This window comes from Triturus cristatus, chromosome 7, assembly GCF_964204655.1.
Source record: "Triturus cristatus chromosome 7, aTriCri1.1, whole genome shotgun sequence".
NCBI classification, from domain to species: domain Eukaryota; kingdom Metazoa; phylum Chordata; class Amphibia; order Caudata; family Salamandridae; genus Triturus; species Triturus cristatus.
Genome location: NC_140590.1, coordinates 1,269,003,445 through 1,269,028,110, shown reverse-complemented (window position 1 = coordinate 1,269,028,110; position 24,666 = coordinate 1,269,003,445).

Below are 24,666 nucleotides of genomic sequence, written 5' to 3'. Positions count from 1 at the left end.
TTTGGAGGGATATAAGACCTTTTTTTTATGTCTGCAACCCCATCAAGGGGGGTAGATCCATAGGGGGTTTGACTGTCTTTGTTTCTTTAGCCATTTGATGCAGCCTTGATATTTTGCCTACCATGGGAACTCCCTCATTTTCTATGGGTTGTAGCAAGCCGCTTCTGTTGAACTTTTACAATGCTATCTGTTCGCAGCCGGGGTTTTGTAATATTCAACTGTTGAGTTCATATTTAAGAAACCTGAGAGCTCCTATTTTACAATGTGCTAATATTCTCTATCTCTAAATAACTTTATTTGGTTGATAAAACAACCCTAAAAGCACGCAAAGCATAAAAACAGGTAAAATGTGTCCATATTTGATGAATGTTAAAAAAAAGACACGCACAATAAAATCCTGAATAAAAACCTGCGAAATAAAGTACACAGGACCTTACATTTGAAACAACAACCCATATTATATGTTACGGCATCACGTCATTTAAATACAGTCCATAGTGCCACGAGTGAACAGCAGCTCGTAAAAAATAAGTTACAACAATGCAAGTTTCTTCATCTCAAAGACGTTGGAGAAAGAGGAAGGCCGAAGCACAATGTCTCAAATTTCTGATTTTTTGTTTGGTATACAATGCATCACATTTACAAAAAAAAAGAAAATGAATCATAGATAAATTAGCGCCACTATTGCACAGACAAACAATCACATCTAAATTTAGCTGATAGCCTAGAGGAAAACAGAGTAGGTACTTCCCTGTGTCAGCTCTAAACCTAAATACCAAAGAATGGTACCAGACCCTTCTAGGTTTCCATACATAACTAACTGGGGAGTGTTGGACTTGGCCCTTTTTGGCAGGTTCACCGCTGAACTTTTTGCCTTAAGCTCTGACATGGTGGTAGTGATTTTAGGCCTCTGCGCACTTTAGCACTGTGGCCCAGTGTAAAGTGCTTGCGAGCTCTGAGTTGTTAAATGGTAGCGGCAGTTTCAATCGATAACCTTTCAAGTATTTGCCCGGCGGTAATCGCCTCTCATACCATTCGATAATTTACCAATGAAAGAGGCAGGCGCCGGAGACTGGAAGGCAGGAAACAAAGTTTTATTCCGTCGGAGCAGAACACATCAGATCAGACAGCAAGGTATCGTCACGAGGTGCTCTAACTGCATCTCTGAGACCTGGTCTCTTATACACAGGTTTATTGCTTTATTACACATAGTATATTCTTGTTGAGGCTTTGATGTTCGGAAAGACATCCCCTGGAACCCCCACTTCAAGCTCGTTCCCACACATATCTACAGTAGAAGTCCCCACCCCACCCACAGTAGGAGATGGCTATCACGCAGCTGGATATTCCGCCAATTCCCGGGGGTGTGTGCAACCGGCCGGGTCTCAGGGGGTAGGGGCTTTGGTCTACTGTAATCCCTTTGATGTGGGGTGTTTCCCTTACAGTAGGGGCAATAAACTGCATCCGCAGGGCTAGGTGATGGCCTGGGACCAGTTCGGACAATGGGGCGCAGAGGAAGGGGGTTATCAAAGGAGAGGCATGACCATGTATGGGATGTCGGTCGGATGTGGTTCCGTAGCCGGGTCGCGCAGAAGGAGAGGGTTTACGGCCTGTATGAGAGAGCGGGGGTGGCCGGCGCGCGGGGGATGCTTGCAGCGTCAGGGGAACGCGCTGGCGATTGACAATGAGCGGGGGAGAGAGTGGGGTGCCAAAAATGGCGACCGTGTGCTCGCTGTGCGTAGCGCTGGGGAGAGGCAAGATGGCGCAGATAATGTTCAGTTTGCAAGCTAAATTTCCACAGTCCTCCCTTTTAACATATCTCGCCAGCTTGCCTGGCCGTCATTTATCTTCGTTAACCTTCAGCTATAATATCGTTAATGTCTTTCGTACATTCCTTAAAGATACAGAGTTTTTAGGGCAGGCAGGAGTAATCTGACACATTTGCTTATAGTTACATACAGGTGATAAAGTAGGCGAGGAGGTAGTACATACAGAGTTACATCAGCTGTGCCGCATGTCAGGCCCAGGGACAGGAGGAGGGGAGTTTGTTTGAGCACAAATAGGATACTGTAAAGCAAACAGGATGTTTCTGGCAAAACAAGGGATATTTCATACATTACTTAAGGCCCAGACTTTGTGTGGATCGAAAATAGTCAGTATAGTCGTGTACATGGCTGGTGTTGTATGAATGTCACTATACAAAGTTACATTTTCTTAACTTCTAAGTGTACAGTCGGAAGTGATTGATGCAACATCATGAAAACTTGATAGGAAAGATAGTTAATATAAAAAGGTGGTTGGGAGAGGATTTTCAACTTTGACATGGGTTCTTCTTTCCAGTGTCCTTTTTTATAAAGAGCCATCACTGGTAAGCTCTTATTGTTGTTCTTCTTTCGTTGGCACTGTTGAGCACCGGCGGTGGAGCTAAGGTCCAGCTCAAATCCAATTTCTCACGTTGCAGGGTGTGACCATTCACTGTTCTCCGATCACAGCCCTGTTCCTTAACACAGTTCACCATAGGTACTTTGAGACAGGGTACCTGCTTTTTGTTCTTCTGTAGGTAAGTCAGATTCATAATCCATATAAAAGAGGGTGAGAGAGAGAAGGGTGTGACGTGCTTCGGGATGCCGAGGGAAGAGGGGGTGGAGTGGGATCGGATCAAAAAATGTGGACCAAGGGGAGCAGAATCTTCCAGCACTGGGCCCATCAATCGGGCCCGACGGGTTGAGACTTCAGGCACGCTGGTCAGTGAGCAGGGGGGCCTCGATGTAGCCCTTCGCACTTATCATCCTGAAAATGGTGCCTCGTCTCACGCCCTTTTTGCTTCGTAGCTTCCCCCTTGGTCGATGTCATAGATGTTCCACGGTCTGCAGCCAGGCTGTGCGTCACGTCCGACCCCTCCCTTCCGATGGCAGCACGTTATCTTTAAATGGGTACAAGAAACAAAAATCTTAGAGAGTTGGCAGGGAAGACATTTACATACTTCATCCTCTCTCCCAACCACCGAGTGGTTGCGGACATGCTTTTATCGGTTGCTGTATGATTGGTGTCTATTAACTCTGATGTTAGTGTGTGCGTTACTAATCTATTAATCATTGCTGTGGTGCAAGTTTCTGTGGGTGTCCCTGCCCATCGTCTGGCCCTCTAGGTGCCGATTCCTGCGCCCGATACTGGTTGCAGGAAGCCTGACATCTGTCAACCTTCTAGTCTATTAAAAATTCGAACCGGCTTCTCCGGCAGAGGCTCGTTCGTCTCAACACAAGTTTTGTTAATACATATTTCCTTCCGAGGACTGCTAAGTTTATGAAAAGAAAGTGCGAGGTGCTACTGTCACGGGTTCACGAGTATCCATTTCGGGGAGGAACATAAGCTAAGCATTATTTTTGCTGGCGACAATAGGTAACCCTTTATCAGTTTAGGCGATGTATTATTAGTGAGTAAGGTCATCAGTTGTTTCGTTCGAAATACTCTGAGGCGGCTAGTATAGGGCTGGGGTTATCTTGGGAGAACGGGGTGCTTTAGACATTCTATTTCGGGGTAATTGGGCGGGGGTAATTCTGGGCAGTGGAGATGGTGTTGTTAAAGCTCTGAAAAACGGAAACCACTGACATATAGTCCCCGTGATGAGGGCCAAATTGGGAGACATCAGTCGTCTTACCTGTCCTTTCTTTTCTCAGCCAATTAAGCTCAATATTTGTAGAAAGGAGAGGTAGTAACGTGGCAGAGTATGGTCGTTTTGTTTCTGTCAATTTGTTCGAACACCACCGTGTTCAGGCCAATTATGCACTTACCGAGGAGGTATGTGTCGTTAATTTATTCAAAAAGAAAAGAGGGTAGGAAGGCTTTTTAGTGAGGGAGGGAGTGAGAGAGAGAGAGAGAGAGAGAGAGAGAGAGAGAGAGAGAGAGAGAGAGAGAGAGAGAGAGAGAGAGAGAGAGAGAGAGAGAGGTGTGCATCAAGTAGGCTATTTGGCATACATGCGACACAAAACGAGAGAGACATGGGTAAGATAATAGGCCACTTGGTGCACACACAACATGGAGTAGCATGGGTCTGTTCCATGTAAGAAAACACAAGCGGGGAAAAGACATAAATTCGGTGACCACGTACACACAAATGCCGGATAGGGTGTGACAGTACATGCATCAAGCGCAGAAACTTAAGACGGAGACTCAGGGCTACGTTGAGTATCGGGACCTCTCCTTTCCTGTCCTCCTTTCCTATGCATGCTGCGTACTTTCAGTATTTTGTAGTTTATCCTAGGGGGTGTCGGACCCTTTATTCTCCTCCCTTTGATCGATGGGCGAGCACTTCAATCATACAGTGACGCTCTCTTCAAGTGACCTAAGCATGAGATGCACACATATTCATACCGTGTAATCATAGCACACACGCACAATCATGCCATACAGTTTCTCATGTTCTCAATGGTGGTCTGCACTTCACGCACTATCTCACAACGTTTGTCTAAATTTTCCCTGATATTGAACTCGGTGCGGTCCATGTCCACTTCATTCTTCAGTCGGAGCTTCGTCGTGACCTATAGAGGGGAAAAAGAGGGGAGGGGATGCTCGCAGTATTCAAAGTACCCTAGCGCGCGCAGACACGAAAAAGTTCTACTTACCACGTACCAGGCTAGTCGCAGGAATGGGTGATACCACAGACCTATTATTCTTTTTGTCCGAGACAAAGATGCTCTAATTTATTTCATTTCCTAAATTCGGGTTCCCTTGTCATACATGCATTTCTCAATCGGTCGTGTATTAAGGTGCAAGATACCATACCTTGCGTTCGGTATATACCCCGAGCTATGGTTGACCATTGTGTAACAACTCTTGGAAAAAGATAGGTGTGATGGGTACAAATTCCGTTAATCAAAAAAGATTCAGGCAAATGGGGACTGCATTATCTGTTTTCTATTGCTTGGGAGTAACAATCATTTATTCAAAAGAAGAAATCTTTATCAACCTATGTGATTAGCCATGACGCTGATTCCGTAATTCTTTCAAGAGGCCCTTTATTTAAAACAATGTCAGTATACAAGATACGGGCCTACAACCGTTCAGGCCGGCCACGGGGTGGGAGGCGTCGAGTGTCATGAGCAACGCTACTACGACATAAAATCGGTTCCCTTCCCGCCCTTCCCCGACCATCATGTGTGGAAGCATCGCATATATATATATATATATATATCTCTTTTTAACACAAATGTCACGTGACTGGGACGCCACAAGGGTTTGTAGGCCTCTCCTACATCGGCGCCATCTTGGGGCGAGGTCGGGCCAGAGTACAGTCTAAGTCTTTCCATGAATTAGCCGTTGGACCAGAATTCCTTTCAGTAGTTCGAGAACTTTCGTTAGCGTCAACTTTGCGTCAGCATGGCGTCACTGCGACCCCGTAGAAATGCCATGGTTCGTTCTTGGGGCGGGGCAGCAGGCGGGTTCTTCCGCCGACGCTTCGAACCAGTCTTTCTCACTGCACCAAGCGGAGGCAAGGTGGCTGCCGTCCGGGGCAAAGAGCAGTGGCAGCGGTTTGTCCTTACCGGAAGTCCGCGGGAGTCGAGTGTCAAATGACTCCAGCCGATTCTGCAAGGCTGAGGGGAGCATCTTGTCAAGGGTGGGGCCCACGCCCAAGCAGACAAGCTTTCGAGTCCAGAATTGTCTCACGGTGGGCTTTAGGCCTGGATCCGGAGGAGCCGACCGCCGGAGTTCAAGGGCAGCAGTAGCAGCAGCTCTTCGGTACAGCCACCGGAGAGGAGCCAACAGCAGTAACAACGGCAGTTCGGATGGTACTGCCACCGGGGTGATTCCAGTAGCAGCGACGACAGCAGTTTGGATGGTATCGCCACCGGGGTGGGTCCCCGATTTACTTGGCTGCGGGGGCCCACTCCTCGCGTCGGGTGCTAGTGGCGATCCTGGTGAACCCGTGCTTGGGCGGTGGTCCGGTGGTCGCGTGCAGCGGCCGGGTGCAGTTCAGCTGGCCGGTGAGTCAAAGACGGTTGGGGTGCAGCTTAGCTGGCCGGCGAGTCAAAGACGGTTGGGGTGCCCTCATCTGCTGGCGAGCCTCCACCTGGGGAGGCGGGGGAGGCCCGTCCGCGTCGCCTCCCCCCGCCAGGGCACCCTCCGTTATTGAAGGAAGGGAATGGGAAGATCCGCACAGCGTGCCAGGGTGCAATTCAGCAGACCGATGAAAAAGACGGCTGGGGCGTCCTCATCTGCTGGTGAGCCTCCACCTGGGGAGGTGGGGGAGGCCCGTCCGCGTCGCCTCCCCCCGTGCAGGGCATCAGCCGTTATTGAAGAAAGAAGAAAGAAAACGGGAAGGCCCGCACAGCGTGGCGGACTCCGCCTTGGTGGTGCCAGAACTTCGGCGCTTCGTATAGCCTCCGGCCTATTCGCACAGTCGTCCGCCACTGATGTCAATGGATTTTTGCATGGCTTTTATAGCCCAAAGTCAACTAAAAGAACCGCCCAAAACAGGCCAATGTTGCAATTTCGAGGCAGGAGAGGCGAGGACGGTGTCACGTGGACGTTAAGGCTTTGGGATGGAGGTTGCAGCAGACTGTCATGTAAATAGTTGTTTTAAAACGTGTTTTAACCTGTTTACCCTGTTGGTGTGTTTGTTATATCTTATAAGTTATTAAAATGTTATAACTATACTACTTCGTTGGAGTGTTTGTACATATTTGCAATCTGATGACGAGCACAAGGAGGTTACTGTGCAATCGGAAAAATAACATAGCCCAATTGTGCGCGATCTAGCCCTAGTTTGGTGACGTCGATGGTGGGTGTCAGCAGGCTTCCGTTTGTGCAGGATTTTGTCATGCTTATTGGGCGGGGTGGGCAGTAGGGCAGACATGTTTAGGTAGCGAAAGTAATGGAGTCGGGCTACCTCGTGGCCGTCTCGACCGTGAGCTTGGCTCCTTCCCTTGGTTTCATATGTCCCACAAAGGGCTAACTCCTAGCGTTACTTTAGTTTTTGTAAGGTCAAAAAGGATCCCACCAGTGCCTTTACTATTTTGTCGATTCCTGTTCGTTCATCCTTCGTTAGTCGATTCATTCTGGTGGAATCTTTCTTTCTCATCTCAGGGTCATCCAACGTTATTGCCGACGTTGTGTTCAGTACAGGAGGCTCGGCCGGCGCGGAGGCCATGAGGACCGAGGCCCCTGTACTGCTTTCGTTCGTGTTTGGGGGTTGTGGGTGTTGCACTATTGATTGGGAGGGTGCGTATGGAGGGGGCATGTAAATGATCGGGGGACCTAATAGTAATTCATCATTCGTTCGCTGTTTAGAGGATAACTCAGGGTAGAGCAAAGAAGGGGTCCTAACAGCGTACTGGCCTGATGTTTCGGGCTCCTGTCTTAGTTTAGTTTCCCTTCTCTCCTTTATTTCTTCTTCTAACTTTCTAGCGGCAAGGTGAGCTGCTTTTCGTAATTCCTTTTCTGCTTTTACTTCTTCCCTCTTTTTCCGTTGCGTTGCTTCTTTGCGCCACATGCCGATGCTGTCAAGCATAGTAGGCGTCGTCTTATTGCTACGCAGAGCTATTTCTAGCACTTCTATCTTATGGTCGTCGAAGGATCCCATCAGTGGCCACTGACTCTCGGGGTCCTTCTTGGTATATTTATGCCACAGCTTGCTATAAGCTACGGCGACTAGTCCATATTTAGTGAACATGTCCTTATTAGGGGTGCCTTCCAGTGGGGCCGGATGGTCCACCTCTAATAAGCGGTCCGGGCAGAACCAACTACCAATCAGTGGGGAGAAGATAGGCATGACGGGTTTCAACGGGGACAAAAGTCAGCACTACCTATCTTTTCACTGCTTGCAAAGACTAGACAGAATATCTCTATTCCTCGTTATTTGTAAGCAGAGAATACCTCCAAAGAACCAATATCGAACAACTAGTGTTCGGACAATCAATCAATCAATCAATGGGGAGATAAAGATAGGCATGACGGGTTTCAACAGGGACAAAAGTCAGCATTACCTACCCTTCACTATTTGCAAAGACTAGACAGAATATTTCTATTCTACGTTATTTGCAAACAGAGAATATCTCAAAGAGCACTATTCTTCAAAACAATCAATGTTCGGACAATCAATCAGTGGGGAGATAAAGATAGGCACGACGGGTTTCAACGGGGACAAAAGTCTGCGTTACCTACCCTTCACTATCTGCAAAGGGAGAGAGAGAGAGTATTTCTACTCCTCCCCGTTTGTAGACAGCGAATATCTCAAAGAGAACAATCAATGAGCACAATCAATGAGCAATACTAGTATTCCAAAGCTTCAAACAATCAATCAATTATTTCGCAATTTGTCGTGTATCACGACCTTACCCGGACCGCGTGGACAGTTTCTCGTCTTCCGCCTCCAGCGCCCGATCGTCCTCTACTCTCCGTATTTGCCGCGGCACTCCTGATGGTTCCCAGTCAGGACCGTAGATCACTCGAGAGAGGTCTGCTCGGAACCAGTGAAGTTCGGATGATCGGCTGCCAGACGAGGGTCTATTGGGCAGGAGCTCTCCCGATCGTTGCAGTCGTTCACTCTGTTGTCGGGACCTCTCCCACTGGATCCACGTGTCGCTGATGGGTCCCACGTTTGGGACGCCAATTGTTAAATGGTAGCGGCAGTTTCAATCGATAACCTTTCAAGTATTTGCCCGGCGGTAATCGCCTCTCATACCATTCGATAATTTACCAATGAAAGAGGCAGGCGCCGGAGACTGGAAGGCAGGAAACAAAGTTTTATTCCGTCGGAGCAGAACACATCAGATCAGACAGCAAGGTATCGTCACGAGGTGCTCTAACTGCATCTCTGAGACCTGGTCTCTTATACACAGGTTTATTGCTTTATTACACATAGTATATTCTTGTTGAGGCTTTGATGTTCGGAAAGACATCCCCTGGAACCCCCACTTCAAGCTCGTTCCCAGACATATCTACAGTAGAAGTCCCCACCCCACCCACAGTAGGAGATGGCTATCACGCAGCTGGATATTCCGCCAATTCCCGGGGGTGTGTGCAACCGGCCGGGTCTCAGGGGGTAGGGGCTTTGGTCTACTGTAATCCCTTTGATGTGGGGTGTTTCCCTTACAGTAGGGGCAATAAAGTGCATCCGCAGGGCTAGGTGATGGCCTGGGACCAGTTCGGACAATGGGGCGCAGAGGAAGGGGGTTATCAAAGGAGAGGCATGACCATGTATGGGATGTCGGTCGGATGTGGTTCCGTAGCAGGGTCGCGCAGAAGGAGAGGGTTTACGGCCTGTATGAGAGAGCGGGGGTGGCCGGCGCACGGGGGATGCTTGCAGCGTCAGGGGAACGCGCTGGCGATTGACAATGAGCGGGGGAGAGAGTGGGGTGCCAAAAATGGCTACCGTGTGCTCGCTGTGCGTAGCGGTGGGGAGAGGCAAGATGGCGCAGATAATGTTCAGTTTGCAAGCTAAATTTCCACAGTGTGCGTGTGGTTAGATTGGCCTGCCCTCCCATAGGAATGCATGGGGGATATGTGTGTCCATGGTAATTCCTGGTATGAGAGGAGTGCAGGGTCGAGTTTAGTATGTGCAAATTCGTGAGGATAAATGCTGCGCAATGGTGTGCGCAGATTTATGGTGACTGGTGGAGAAATGCCACTGTTAGAAGTTGGCATTTCTGTGTGCTGTGTGCCTGCCTGCCTGATGTGAATGGCATGTCTGGCTTGTGATTGACAGGAGCTGAGAGGTGTGGGTGGCTCCAGGAGACAGGGGGAGTCAGCCCAGTGGGGAATAGAGAGATCTGCATGCAGATGGGAGGGAGGAGTTGCACCTGGGACCTGAATAGGGCTGTGCCTTCCCTCCACAATGCCGGCTCCGCCCCCTGTGGTGCGTCTGATCCCTGAGCCCCCACCTGAAACAAATACTTTCCAATAGTTACTTTCTGTGACTCATCTTCGACCCTCTTATCATGCAGTTGAGCTAGCAACAATGCAGACGCCTGTCTTTTTTTAATAGATGCACATGAAGTGGTGTTGTAAAAAACTCGAGAAAGACCAACCTCAACAAATGAGTTTTTCACATATGACATCCAAGGAATTGACATGCCCTTGTCACAGGCCAGGCAGTCGGTAATTATAGCCCTTGTTAATGAGGCTTCTTCGTTGCGCCAAATGGAAAGCCACATCAAAGAGGGTCTGATTAGAATATGATCACACTGGTAAGTAAGAACCAGTTTTCTATGGCAAATAAAGTGCGAGGAGGTTACTGGAACAGCCAAGGCTCTCCTACAAAAAATGTTTTCCTCCCTCTGTAGTGCCATAAAATCAGTGATAGCCCAGAACCCAGATCCATAGGAGGCTATTGGAGAACATTGTGCATTATAAATTTGTATAACAGGGGCCTAAGGCCAGCCGTAAAGGGGTGCAGGAGACTACGGAGTGAGACCGCTGTTCTTGCCAATTTTGCCCCGTTTCATGAAATATGCAGAACCCAGGAGCCTGTCGAGCTAAAGGTTATAATTAGATACAATTTTTTTGGGGTACTTTCTAATGTATTTGGACCTATTGTAATTCTAAGGTCTGGAGGTCGTTTGGCGCCACATGTCATTATAAAAGATTTCGAAAAATGAGTTAAAAGATCGGATTTTCACATAACAGATACAAAGGTGTTGAACTAGCATTCTCAGGGCTTTAGGTGTGCGGGCCATTAAAACCGCATTGTCTGCGTATAGAAGCGCGGGAAGCAAAGTGCCATTTATCTTTGGGACATCTGGGGTACTGGCTGCCATTTGGGTACTTAGTTGTTAATGTAAAGAATAAATAATAGGGGATCAAGCACGCACCCTTCAAGCACTCCACGGTGGGTCTCAATAATACCTGAAAGTTCACCTTTTTGTCCATTCTGCACCCTTGCTGAGGTGTTAGAGTGAAGCGCAGCCAATATGTGAATTATAGCCCCATCTAATCCGATTTCGTAAAGGTGTTGCCAGAGCCTATTTCGGTTTACGCAGTCGAAGGCCATCGATAAATCCATGAATCCTAAATACAGAAGAGACTGTTTAGCTACTGTACACTTGCCCATTACCAAATTCAGATTGAGGCACTGCTCCACAATGCTAATACCCGCCCGAAAACTGTATTGACATGGATCCAGGATATTCTTTTCACGTACCTAATTCTGAATCCTGTTGTAGAGAACTTGACCAAAAATCTTGGCCGATATATCGATCAAGGAGACTGGACGGTAGCAATGGGGCTTTGTACGATCACCATGTTAAAAAAGGCGAAATATAATAGAGTTCACCCAGGAACTTGGTATGGTGGAAGATTTCATACTATTAAAAACATTAGTCAGCAGTGGAGCCCATAGATCCAAGTTACATTTTATTAAGTTGATGGCGACTGTGCCAGGGCCTGGAGATGTGCCCCCTGCACTCTGTTGAATTGCTGCTGTGACTTCATCAAGAGTAAAATTTTAAAAGGAGTAACTACCTGGTATAATAAAACTGAAGAATTCACGGCCTTATCTGAATATATTTTGTTTCCATATAATGGGTATGCATATGGAATATACCCACAAAACACTGACAAAGAGTAGGGGGTCTAAGGGAACATTTAAAGACCTAGCGTGGATATATTCTTGCATGAGTAAGGGTCTGCTCAGACTCACTAGACCTGTCGATACTTTGGTTGTTTAGTGTATGGAATATACCCAACAGGGAGTTAACCTTAATGCAATATTAAGTACGTTTGTTTCAGTTTCAGCAATGGGCAAGTTGTCCGGACAGCAAGGGGTCTGCAGGTCTTGCTGAACTCTCTTGTTCAATTTATGAAGGATTTAAACCTATCTTTCAATGATAAAATAATCTTTTGTGATGGTCATGGGACCTCGATCCGCAAAATCACATACTTTCAAAGTTGAGTCCACTTCAGTGGCAAAGATCTGTGTATTTTCCTATTTGGTAGTGCTGTTTGACTCTGCCTGAAATGGTGCTTCTTGATCAATAAGAAAAAAGAGGATTTTGTTAGGGCGAACACTGCTGTTTTTTACTTTGCCTCACGGTTGGGAAGCAGACCTACTGGAGCCCTCTCATAGATTTTTAAAAGTGTATCTCCAAAGTAATTTATGGGAGTGATATTTGGGGATACATTACTCAGGATGAGCTGCAAATTGTTGAAAACACTTTTTTGAGACAGTTTTTGGGCGTTCCACGAGGTACCCCCACATTTACAGTGCGCGAGGAAATAGGTGTGGCATATTTATTTGATATTACGGCTTTTCATCCACCTCAGCCACGCTCCTAAACACTAGGTCTGCGGTCAATCATCAGTACGAGCTATTTGATTACATCGATACCCATGAACCAGACCTCTTATTTCTAACTGAGACCTGGTTCAAGGCTGACTCCCTACCCAACGTGTTAGCTGCATTGCCCCCACCATATTCCGCCATTCGAGCGGACCGTCCAGAGGGCAAACGGGGTGATGGAGTGGCCCTAATAGCTCGGACAGATTTCAGCTTTCAGATTCTCCCTTCCCCACCTATCCCTGACGTAGACTATCTCGTAGCCCGCTTGACCCTTCATCAGGCACCCCTCACTTTTGTCCTAATCTACCGCCCTCCTCAACCAACCCCTTCTTTTCTCCCAAGTATTCAGGCTCTCCTGGCTACTCTGGTGATTAACAACTCATCAGTACTAGTCTTAGGGGACCTAAATTTCTGGCCCAATGACCCTGCTGAGAGTCTCCAATCTAAAGAGTTCACTGATCTTATGATCACTTTGAATTTTTCATCGCTCATTCAAAGTTCCACCCACATACATGGTCATATGTTGGATCAAATCTGGGCATTAAACATTCCATCTACATCCCCTACAATATCCCCATGCTCTTGGTCAGATCATTCCATCATTACCTTCTCCCTCGCATTGACCCCGATGGCCAAACCCCCGCTCCCCAAAAACACCTGGGTCAGGAAATGGGGCAAAACCGACATGCCCTCTCTCTGTTCAACCTTGGCCAAAACTAGTCCCGACCTTGCAGGCCTCGCAGCTACTTCCCAACTGGCCGCTATTAACAACTGGCTGACCCTGGCGGGTGATGAGTTCGCCCCCCTGAGGCGGCTTACAGTCAAGCGGGCCCATGCAGCCAATCGATGGTTTACTCCAGACCTAAAAGCAAAGAAATTAGCTGCAAGGAGAGCCGAGAGAGCTTGGAGAAGAACCTATAGTCCCGCGCTAAAGACAACCTATTTGTCTGTCTTAAAAACCTATAAAAAGGGCATTCTTGAGGCCAAAACCGAGTTCTATACGAGCAGGATAATGGCAGCAGAGTCCCACTCGAAGGAAATCTTCTCCACGGTCCATGAACTGGCATTATCCAGCAGAGCTACGGCTATTATTCCCCCCTCTCAGTCCCTCTGTAACTCGCTCAACGAGTTCTTTATTGACAAAGTTGCCAAAATCAAATCTAACATCTCCCCGCCTTCCCCTACATTTGTCAATCCCTCCCCGCCCCCCACGGCCCCCAAACTAAATTTCATTCCACTGTTAACTAATGACACACTTCCCCCGCTGCTTCATCGAGTTAAATCGGGCTCCCCCCTGGATTTTGCCCCAGCCCATATTCTTAGGGAAATCTACCTAGCTTGCCCTACCCCACCTTTGACTCTTCTCAATGATTCGCTAAGGAAAGGAATTGTCCCCAGTCTACACAAATCAGCGGTTGTTATACCCATCATTAAAAAACCTGACGCCGATTCATCCTCCCCCTCCAACTACCGCCCCATCTCCGTTCTGCCTTATCTAGCAAAAGTCCTTGAAACCCACGTCACGACTACCTTAAGCACCCATGTAGAGACTAATCATTGCCTCTCCCCTTGTCAAGCTGGCTTTCGCCCCCTGCACTCCACGGAGAAGGTGGTGATCTCGGTAATGGACGAGCTGCGTGAAGGTATTGACATCAACCTTCCGCAAGCCCTGATCCTATTGGACCTGTCCGCCGCCTTTGACACGGTGGACCACTCCATCCTCCTTAACCGTGTCAGGGCGGCGGGCATAGAAGGCTTGGTCTTCTCATGGATTGAGTCCTTCCTAGCAGGGAGGGCTCAAGCGGTCCACTTGGCCGATTTCACCGCGGCCCCCTGTAAGGTAGAGTGCGGGGTTCCTCAGGGCTCATCACTCTCCCCTCTCTTATTTAACTTATACATTTACCCCCTTATTTTTTCGTTACAAAAGCTGGAGGTCACGGTGTTTAATTACGCCGATGACCTCCAGCTAATCTTCAACCTTTCCCATTCTTCCTCATCTGCTCTTAACGTCCAGACAGTTATGACATTTATTCAGGATTGGATGAACTGCAACCACCTCAAACTCAACCCGGACAAGACCGAGTTGGTCTTGACCGGAGGTGGTTGCAGCCCGTGGTCTCCTTCCTGCTGGCCTCTGTCACTTGGTGTCCCCCCTCTTCCCGTACCTAAAGTCAAAACTCTTGGGATTCTCCTGAACTCACAACTTTCTGTCCACTCACAAGTTGGTTCAGTGGTTTCCGCTTGCTTTTTTTCCCTCAGGATAATCAGGAAAGTCTCTCGTTTCTTTTCTTTTTCTGCTTTAAAGATAATTGTGTTGGCCATGGTACTATCGCGCATTGACTATGGCAACATTATCTACAATGGGGCTCCTGCTTATGCGATTCACCGCTTACAGATGATACAGAATCAGGCTGCCCGCCTGATTCACGGCCTACCTAGATATCATCGGGCCACTCCACTGCTTAAAGCACTGCACTGGCTTCCGGTGAGAGAGCGCGCCCTTTTTAAACTTGGCTGCCTCACCTTTCAGGCTAGGTCGGGCACTGCCCCTGAGTTCATATGCTCCGCTATTAAGCCCTATCTCCCTGGCCGAGAACTTCGCTCCACCCATATGGCTCTCTTGGCCACTCCCCGCTTCAAGAAACAGAAGTCTGGTGGAGCGAAGTTCGCTGTTCTCGCTCCAGCTTTTTGGAATTCCCTTCCTGCTGCCCTTCGCACATCGCTCTCCTACGTACAGTTTCGGAAGGACCTTAAAACCTTCCTATTCGTGCGAGCTTACACTGCCTAGCCTTCCGCTGCTGACGACCACTGCATCACACAAAGCGCCATGAAACCGCATGGTAAAAGTGCGCTTAATAAATGCTTTTAAATTCAAATTCTCTCTTTGGTTGAAAATTTGGTCTAGGTCTGGGATCTAACTGAGTGAAGAGATTTTAAAAGACTGTCTGGCCCTTGATTGCTCCCATCACAATCCCTGGTTCAAATATATCAGGGATTGTTTTCTAAATTTGAGTGGGGGAGACTTATTTAGTAATCCTGACAAGATCTGTAAGAAGGATCACAACTAGGTGAAGGATCATTTTTTAAGAAGGAGGATGTTGGGTAGGGAAAAAGGCACTCTGATGAAACCCAGCGTTAGATGCTATGTTATGCTGAAAACTGTGGCCTCCACTGAGCCTTATCTTCTCTGGTTTGAAAGTAGATATGATCTTTTTTTAGGCTGAGACTAGCAGGGCGCATGCGCTGCTCTGTGAGGCATGTAGTATCTGAATATGGGCTTGAAGCCCCGCCTGTGTTTTCCATTGGCTCCTGGTAGTGCCCTTCATACAGGGCTGCTTTTGTTTGGTGGATATGTTCAGTTAGTCCCATCTTTTAGTGTTTCCGACCCTCCCAGCTGAGAGACGCTGTTACAGTGGTCGTACTTTTTTTTCAACTTAAGGTCCTTTGTGCACTCCTTTCTTGTTTGCTACAGTTGTGTAGAAGCACTGTGCACGCTTTGTTTCCTATGTGTAATTTTATTGACTCGATTTAGTCACACAGCCGCACACAACCTTGGACCGCTTCCGGGAGGCGGAGCCAGAGCCTGGGCTAAGACACATGATGGGCCAAACTGCGCAAGTCACCACAGGCGGTCACTGCACAAGAGGGGCGCTTTATGTTTCAGAGCTAAAAGCTCACACACGCTGCACACCTGCCTTGTCGTTTTACAGACCAGAGCCCTTCCTAGAGGGCCATCAACCTCTTCATCTGGCAAGCCCCCTGACTGCCACCGTAGCTCCAAGTCCACACTTTGTACCAGCCCACCGCCTCCTCTCTCCATCAAGCTACCTCCCTGCCCTCACCCCTGGGCTTGCAAGTCCCGCAGGACCTAGAGTGCTTAATTTGAGCCGGTTGTTTGTGTGCTCAACACAATCAATCAATCAATCAATCGAGGAATTTGTATCGCGCACTACTCACCCGGAAGGGTCTCAAGGCGCTTGGGGGAGGGGGTCTGCTACTGCTCGAACAGCCAGGTCTTGAGCTGTTTCCTGAAGGCGAGGTGGTCCTGGGTCAGCCGCAGGTGGACGGGCAGGGAGTTCCATGTCTTAGCCGCCAGGTAGGAGAAGGATCTTCCTCCGGCGGTGGCTCTCTGGATGCGAGGGACGACGGCGAGGGCGAGGTTCGCGGATCGTAGCTGTCGGGTGGGCGTGTAGAAGGTCAGGCGGTCGTTGAGGTACCTTGGGCCCAGGTCGTGGAGGGATTTGTGTGCGTGGGTGAGGAGTCTGAACGTGATCCTCTTGTTGACAGGGAGCCAGTGCAGGTCTCTCAGGTGGCTCGAGATGTGGCTGCGTCGGGGGGCGTCCAGGATGAGACGGGCGGAGGCGTTCTGGATACGCTGAAGTCTTTTCTGAAGCTTGGCTGTTGTACCGGCGTAGAGGGTGTTTCCGTAGTCTAGTCTGCTGGTGACGAGGGCCTGGGTGACAGTCTTCCTGGTCTCGGTCGGGATCCATCTGAAGATCTTGCGGAGCATGCGGAGGTTGTGGAAGCAAGATGAGGAGACGGCGTTGACTTGTCTGGTCATCGATAGGGAGGAGTCCAGGATGACGCCAGCTTTTAATTGCTAACACCAATGCTTATGAGAGTCAGTCGCCTGGTGGCGCAGTCTCTCTTATTTACAACAACTGTTGTTTATTAATTCAATATACATTAATAATGGCCAATACCTGCCGTCCATGCCATTCTTATAGCTCTGGGGGCTTGCTAGTAATTGTGCTGGCACTGTCATTGGCAGAGATGGCAGGGGCAATGAATGGGTAAATGCACGTAGCAAAGGGCTCGTGAGGAGTGCCCTGGCACTTTTTAACAAATCAAAACACTGCCGAGTACATTACAGCCACAGACTCTCGAGTACCATGCTCGCACTGGAAACAAGGCCAGCTTTGCACCCCACATAATGAGCATTTAGCATGAGGTGACCGGATTTTCAGAATGAAACAACCTGGACGGTCGCCGACATAGAAATAGGACTGTTTTGGTCGGGCCGGATCACGGTTTCAAAAGGACTGCACCAAAAATATTTAAGGTCACTTTCCCATATGCATATATTTCATAGCTCTTGTATTTATTCATTACGATACAGTTAATTGAAACCATTACACGCTAAACACCAGACTCCTTCAATAATTGTCCTTAATGCTACCAACGAGCTCGTGCGACGCAGTTTTGAATGAAGCAGATGTCACCGGTATAGAAACGGTTAAAAGCTACAAAATCGTACTGATGGCAAGTGGACTCCTGAGTCATTACTTTCTGTATGTCTGGTGCAATTAAGGACAAAGTGCCAGTGAATTTAAATAATGAGTGAGTGAGTGAGTAAATATTACATATACACATGTGTGATGAGACCCAGGGGCGGGCTGCTATTGAGTCTGGCTTGGGCTGATGGGACACGGAGTCGCCCCCTCATTACATCCTGCTGTGCTGCCTGGGAAAGGCAAGGCAGAGGGTGGCTTTTAAACCGCTCCGCTCATGTTCCTGTGTTGAGAGAGCCGGAGAAAACGTGCGCCTGTACCAGAGGCGCAACTAGAGCCAAATTTCGGGGGAGGGGGGGCTAAGGAAAAATTTCGGGGGGCCTGAATCTTTTAAGCCATAGGCAGAGTGGAGCCGCAGGGGCTCTTAGAAGGGGTGAAACAACAGCGAGGCCTCATTAACATACAAATGGTCTTTTAAAGACCTGTGAAGTGCTCGGGAGCGGCTGTGTGTGCGCCGGGAAGCTTTCTCATCCCGGGCTGCCACACATGACGGGGGGGGCTGAAGCCCTGTGAGTCCAATGGGTGTTGCGCGCCTGGCCTGTACCACACTGTGATAATGTGCGTCCTCATCCGACCCGCTCTCAACAAGCATTGGCATAGGTCTCGCTTTTGGGACCTTATAAGTGTTTAGCCATGCAACAGTTGCATAACTAAATACTTATAAGGTCCCAAAAGCGAGACCTATATGGCTATGCCAATGCTTGTTTAAGAAGGAGGATGCTGGGTAGGGAAGAAGGCACTCTGATGAAGCCCAGTGTTAGTTGCTATGTTATGCTGAAAACTGTGCCCTCCACTGAGTCTTATCTTCTATGGTTTGAAAGTAAATATGATCGTTTTTTTAGGTTGAGCGTAGCAGCATGCATGCGCTGCTCTGTTAGGCATGTAGCATCTGAATATGGGCTTGAAGCCCCGCCTGTATTTTCCATTGGCTCCTGTTAGTGCCCTTCATAAAGTGCTGCTTTTGTTTGGTGGATGTGCTCAGTTAGTTCCACCTTTTAGTGTTTCCGACCCTCCAGGTGAGAGCCCCGGTTACTGTGGTCGTACTTTATTTTTAAATTTAAGTTCCTTTGTACTCTCCTTTCTTGTTTGCTTCAGTTGTGTAGAAGTACTGCACACGCTTTGTTTCAAATGTGTAATTAAATCGACTCGATTTAGTCACACAGCATGGCTGCGCACCTTTATTTATGCACGCTGCTGATCCTCTATATGGCTTCTAGCTCCCTCCTTCCCTTGCCGCAATACCAGGCATGCCTGGAAGCCACTCGATCCTGTGAAACGGCAGCCCTCATCCTCCTGGACCTCTCAGCAGCATTTGACACCATTTCCTACTGCACCCTAGTCCCCGGACTCCATGATACTGGCATCCGCGGAAAGGCCCTGGACTGAATACGTTCCTTCCACACCGGCAGAACTCAGCAGGTTAGACTTGCTGCCTACCTCTGGGAACCAACAGAGACCAACTGCAGAGTGCCTCAGGGCTCCTCCCTCAGCTCCACCCTCTTCAACGTCTACATGGCCCCCCTCGCATGGAACTACTCCTGGTGGCCGTCTGTCCTTGGAAATCCCCCCATACCGATGGACCACGCACAAACCTCGGATTCATACTAGACTCATCGCACACAATGAAAAGGCAGATCAACGCCATATCCTCGACCTGCTTCAACACCCTCTACATGCCCTTAAAGACTTTCAGATGGATACCAACTGAATCGAGAAAAACTGTCACGCACGCAATCATCAGCAGCAGACTGGACTACAGCAACTTTCTCTGTGCTGGAATCAATAAGAAGCTTCTTCGCAAACTCAAAACTGCGTAGAATGCCACAGCCAGACTGATCCTCGACATCCCCCGTCACAGTCACATCACCCAACACCTGGCTTCTAGTTGAAAGAAGAATAACCTTCAAACTCTTCACCCACGCATACAAGACCCTTCACAACACCGGACCCTCATACCTGAACAGTCGACTGTCCTTCCACACACCCAAAAGACACCTGCGATCAACCCAGCTCTCTCTGGTCACCATCCCTCGTATCAACAAGACTAGAACAGGAAGAAAGTCCTTCACCTACCTCGCATCCAAAGCCTGGAACACCCTACCCATCCACCTCCGGCAATGTCCCATGTTGCCCCAGTTCAGGAAGGACCTCAAGACCTGGCTCTGCGGATGACCTCAGCACACTACCAAGCCGCCACCATCTGCCCCCCAGCACCTTAAGACCCTCACGGGTGAGTAGTTGCTCTTTACCAACCCCTGATTGATTGATTGAAGCAATTAATTCATAAAAAGATACCTCTGCTGTTTATTTAACAATGCAGGTGTACTAATACCAACACACACACACACACTCACACACACACACACACACGCACGCACGCACACACACACACACATGTATGTCTATATGTAGAGAAATTGTAATGGGTATGTGCATATTTGTGGGTATGTGTGTCAAGGTAGGACTGTACTGTGTATGGCACCTTTATGTATATGTGAACGCATATGGATATATATCTCTCTATGTCTATAGGTTTTAAAATACATATATGTATCTATAAGTAAAAAAAGTATTTAAAATATCTTTTAAAATTGCTAAACATTGTTATAGTTATAGAAATGTAGGTATATTTATGCAATATAATGTATGTCTATCTGGATATGATACTGTTGTTCTGCATATATGCATGTGTGCATCAATATGGGTATAGCTCTTGTGTAGGGACCTACTACTTACATGTAAATGTGAGTATATGTACATAATTATGGAAAATTCCATATGTATGTATCTGTGTTTATGGGAGGTGGGTGTGGGTGGGTGAGTGTGAATATTCATATTTAAAAAAAAGCCACACACATATTATCACTGGGAGAATCTATGCATGTGTATGTGTTAGATTCACATGGATGTCTGTCTATATAAATATGATTATGTGCATGTAGGTGTACCTGTGTACCTGAGATTATGCTTTGTATAAGGATATACAATTTACTTTAGCATAAAAATAGAAAACAAAAAAGAAAACATTGTATGTATACAACAATACATGTATTTTTATGTTTTACATATATAAGTATGTCAAAGAATGTAGATAACATATATATAAATGAGTCTCAGTACGGAGGGACCAGGCAGAGGTGATCGAAATTGAACTTTTTGTAGCATTCTATAGCATGAGTGGAGCTTGGGGCACAAACCCCAACTCAAGTTGTGGCTTCCAGTGGCTCAGAAGGAGTCAGTGGAATGTGAGCCTCTAAAGATTGTATAGTTTCTGCACAGTTTGCCAACCTTCAGCGCTCCTCCTGTTCTTTCTTCACGCATGAGGAAGCAGACGTATTAACAGCAGCAGTATCCAAGGCTGCCTCAAAAAAGATGCTTGGCAATTGCTCAGATCATCAACTTTCATCATCTTGGCATTGTTTTACTCATTAGACACCATCTCTGCCTTGTGCATGCCGCCACATGGACTACTGGGCCTTCTCTGATTTTTTGTTAGTCAGCACTCCATGGGCTCTGCAGAGAGGCTAGGGCTGTGTCGCTGCCTGGAGGTTTTTGTCCTGCTACCCTTTCCTCCAAACGGAACTACCTACAAGACATACCGTTCAGCTAAATGCATGCCTCTAAAACAAAAGAAGCCATAAAAAGCAGCAGGGGGTCTGCAGAGTAAATTATAATCGTCAACTCATTTCTAACATGTTTCACACATCCATGTCTCACACCTTCTAAACCACATTGCACCCCGAGCCAAAATACAAGCACCGCTCTAGCTTCATACCAAAATGCTTCCCACATAGGACGACAACAACAAATACAACTGCAAAAGAAATCCGACACTCCGTACAGCTCATATGTCTAATGCAAAAAGAACTGCTAATCATCAGAAATATTCGGTGCAGAGATAGAATATCAATTAAAACATATTGAGTTGCACAAATATCAAGGGGCTCATTACGATGGCGGAAAGATCGTCACCGCCGGGCCGGCAGAGGCGATCGTTCCGTCATCGCAATGAGAATTACCCACTGCCATATTAGGATGGCGGTGGGTATCGCGGCAGACACAAAGTCTGTCCGCCGCTGTTCTGCCGGTGGCAATCGTCACGATTGCCTGCCGGGCGGAGCTGTGCCACTAATATGGTGGCGATGCCTAGCAGGCACCGTCGGCCATATTAGGATGTGGGTGTTGTAGAGGCCTTTCCATGACGGCGATGCCGCCATGGAAAGGCTGGCGAGGATTGGCTTTGGAGGCCTGTTGCGGGCCCTCTCTAGGGGGAGGGTGGGGCGGGTGCACTGGGGGGTACCCATGGTAACCCCCTGCAGTCCCTGCACCAAGTGGCAGGCACGCGTGGTGCACCACATGGCAGGCACCACGTGGTGCCTTCCACGTGGTGCAGGGAAATGCCGTGCATGCTCTTTTACCATTGCGGACGGAGCTGCAGCCAGCAGCACCGTCCACAATGGTAAAAGGCCAGGATGCGCTCACCAGTAAGGCGGGCGCATCCTAATTGCACTGGTGGGACCGCCGCACGTCTGGCAGGCGGTCCCATCACAGTTATGATGGCGGGCGGACTTATGTCCGCCCGCAATCATAATGAGCCCCCAAGTTATTAATATCGTGGTCCAGAAACATGGACAGCAAGAATATCGTGGTCAAGAATATCGACTTAAGGTAAGTAATATCGATTTAAAAAATATCCAAGTGTTTAATATTGTTTGCAAAAATATCGTTGAAAAAAATATCGTTTTTTTTTATTAATGGTAAGTATTTTAGTATATATTTTATATGTGTGTGTTGTATGTTTTTTGTATAAGAATTGTTTGTATTTTTAAGTTTAGTAGCTATTATTTTTTTTTATTAGAATTTTGGGTTTTTAATTCCGAAAGAAGGTTGTGGGTTTATAGGGGAATAGGGTGGGAAGTAATTTAATTATATTAAATGTATTGATTATTTTTTATGTATTAATATTTGTTTAATTGAGATGTTATGTGTTAAATGTATGAAGTAATTTATTATTAATTAATTAATAATTGGTTGTTAACTAATTTAATTAATTAATTGGTAATTAATTATGGTAATTGTGTAATTAATTTTAGGTGGGTGTTGTGGTGTTTATAGGTGTAAAGGGTGGGACGTTGTTTATTTTTAATTTATGATTAAATAATTGGATGTTAATTTATTTTAATTAATTAATTTGTAAATACTTATGGTGATTGTGTAATTAATTTTAGGTGTGTGTTGTGGTATTTATAGGAGTAAAGGGTGGGAATTAATTTGTATTTAATTAATTAATATATAGTTGTTAATTAATGTTAATTATTTGATATTTATTTTGGATACTTGTTTATATTTTTGTTTGTTGTTTTTACTTTTAATGGGGTAAAGGGTGGGTATTCAATACATTTAAAACATTTTTTATCAGTTGTTAATAGTTTTAGTTTTTAATTTAAAAATAAAGTTTTGTGTTTTATTAATTTATAGTTTAATTTAGGTGTGTGTTTTGGATATTATAGTGTTAAAGAGTGTGTAGTTAATTAATAGTATTTTTTACCCCTCCACAATCCAGCACTTTCCCTACTGTTGCACTCACTATAGTGGGAATAGTAATTGTTACCACTCCGCTATCCAACACTTATCTTACTGTTGCACTTACTGGAGTGGGTATAGTAATTTTTATCCCTCCACTACCCAATACTTTCCTACTGTTGCACTCACTAGAGTTGGAATAGTACATTTAATTCCTCTGCTATCCAACACTTACACTACTTTTGCACTCAATGGAGTGGTAATAAGTATTTTTACCCCTTTGCTATCCAACACTTTCCCTACTGTTGCACTGATTGTATTGTGAAATTTAAGTTTAAATATTTTTTAATAGTTTAATGTTTTATTTATTATATATTTTTGCTTTCTTATATTTTAAATCATTAATATATATTGTTTTTTTAATATTTTTTAAACTTTTAACATAAATTAAGAATAATAGTTTATTAATTGTTTTAAAGTAAATATATATGTATAAATGTTTATGTTTGTGTGTTTATTTGTTTATTAAGTTTATTTGTTATAATTTATTAAAATGTATATTAAATGTATTTTATTTTGTTAACATTATATTTAATATTTAATATATGTAATATATATTATTATTTTTGTGTCATAATTCTTTATTAAGAAATTAAAAGCATATAATTTCATAAAAGTATAGTACAGCATAATAGACCCACAATGGTCTAGTGACATTACATATACAATATAATATGAAGAAGAAAACTTGCACATAAGAGGAGAGAGGAAGGAAAGAGGAGGGATAAAATAAAAGACAGAAATCTAGTAATGGAAAAGAAGGGTATTAAACATAGTATGCTAAAAAATTCTAATTCTGATTGATTATAGTCATGGAAAAGTTAGACAGAATAAATTATGGAACAAGCAAATGTATTTAGAGCAACTAAATTATTACATGCATAAAATATGGAATATGATGTATATTGAGATGATGGAAGGTCATGAAAGTTAATAAATAAATAAATAGATAGATAAATAGGTAAGTAGATAAATAAATAAATAAATAATTGGGAAAATATATGAGCATATAGGTAGATGAATAAATGGAAGAGTGAGTAAATAGAGAAGTGAGAAGAGAGGAAAGTCATCTCCTTACCCAGAAAGAAAAGGTAAGGGTGGGGAAGAGTGAGGAAGGGAAAAGACAAAAGAGGAGAGGAAGATAAGGGGAAAGTGAAAGGAGAAGGAGAAAAGAAAAAAGATTAAATAAAGGGGAGAGGGAACAGACAAGGCAATAAGAGGGAAAAATGCAAGAGTCTCGGAGAAAAGAAGTCCACACTTGTTGAAATATATCTTCTTGATCCTGTAGTTTATATATTACGCGCTCATGTGATGCCGCCTGAATCATTGCGACCATCCAATCCTCCTTGGAGGGAGGGTTAGATGATTGCCACAATCTTAAGATACAAATTTTGGCTGTAGAGAGTGCAGTATGTAAAAGTAGACTCTGCGGACGTGTGATGGCAGGTGAACTCCCAAGATCATGCAATAAAATAATAGCAGAGGTAAGGGGGAGTCGAAGAGGAATAGTTTCCTTTA